The following is a 1,001-nucleotide window of genomic DNA, read 5'->3' as shown; positions in this document are numbered from 1 at the left end:
GTGTTTTTTTTTTCTTTTAGAAAATGACTTATTCAGCATGGGATAAAACCGGACTTGCTGAATAAGTCATTTTCTAAAAGAAAAAAAAACACCTAAAACTATTGGTTGTGGGGCAGAGGAAAGGTTAAGTGAGCACCTGCTCTGACCAAGGACAGCATACATGTGGCTATGTGAAGCCTTCCAAAGGATGGTAGAAGTTAGGCCCACTTCTCAGCAGAACAGAAATGAATCCCAGATACCACAGCACTTCTTAGCATACCAGGAGTCTCAGATTTCCAGCACACTGCAGAAACAGGATCACTTACATGTTGTTACTGCAAGCTTCAGCAAATAGTGAAACCATGTTTCAGTAAATAGATACACGGACACACACACACACACATACACACACACACACACACACAGAGAGAGAGAGAGAGAGAGAGAGAGAGAGAGAGAGAGAGAGAGAGAGAGAGAAAGTTCCCCAAATATCCCACCCATTCATTATATAGAGAGAGCAATCAACTTAGAAGAGAAAACAATCTTCAGTCATCTTTTTTTTTTTTTTGCCTTTTCAACCTAACAGAGTGTCCATCTCTGGGGAGAGGACGTTAGGTTATGGTCTACTGGGAGAGCACTTATGCCTAGCAGGTGCAGAGATTTAGTCGAAACCTGTGTGTGTGTTTAGGAAATTTTGTTTTATTGGTTTCATATGCAAGGATTTAAGATCATGCTCATACAGAGGTTTATAAAATACATGTTAAATGATCACTGCTTGTGTGTGGAACTCACAATAAAAGAGCAAGCTGCCAAATAGAAGTCAAGTGCCCACAATCCCTGTTCTCAAGGAACATAGAGCACAATGTCTATGACAAGGGCATCTATACTGTACTGTACTATCCTATACTAGACAGGGGTAGTTATACTATACTGTAGTAGAGTGTACTATACTATACTAGATAAGGACAGCTATACTGTACTGTACTATACTAGAGAAGGGCAGCTGTACTATACTGTACTAT

General features: G+C 40.0%; 1 protein-coding gene across 1 annotated transcript in view; it reads left to right on the top strand.

Annotated features, from left to right (window-relative positions):
* LOC101987654 (complement C5-like) overlaps positions 1 to 1,001 on the top strand; it is a 15,715-nt gene that overhangs the window by 11,251 nt on the left and 3,463 nt on the right. The gene's annotated exons all lie outside the window — the stretch shown is intronic.

This window comes from Microtus ochrogaster, chromosome 4 (assembly GCF_000317375.1).
Source record: "Microtus ochrogaster isolate Prairie Vole_2 chromosome 4, MicOch1.0, whole genome shotgun sequence".
Taxonomy (NCBI): domain Eukaryota; kingdom Metazoa; phylum Chordata; class Mammalia; order Rodentia; family Cricetidae; genus Microtus; species Microtus ochrogaster.
This window is presented reverse-complemented; position numbering and strand designations above follow the sequence as displayed.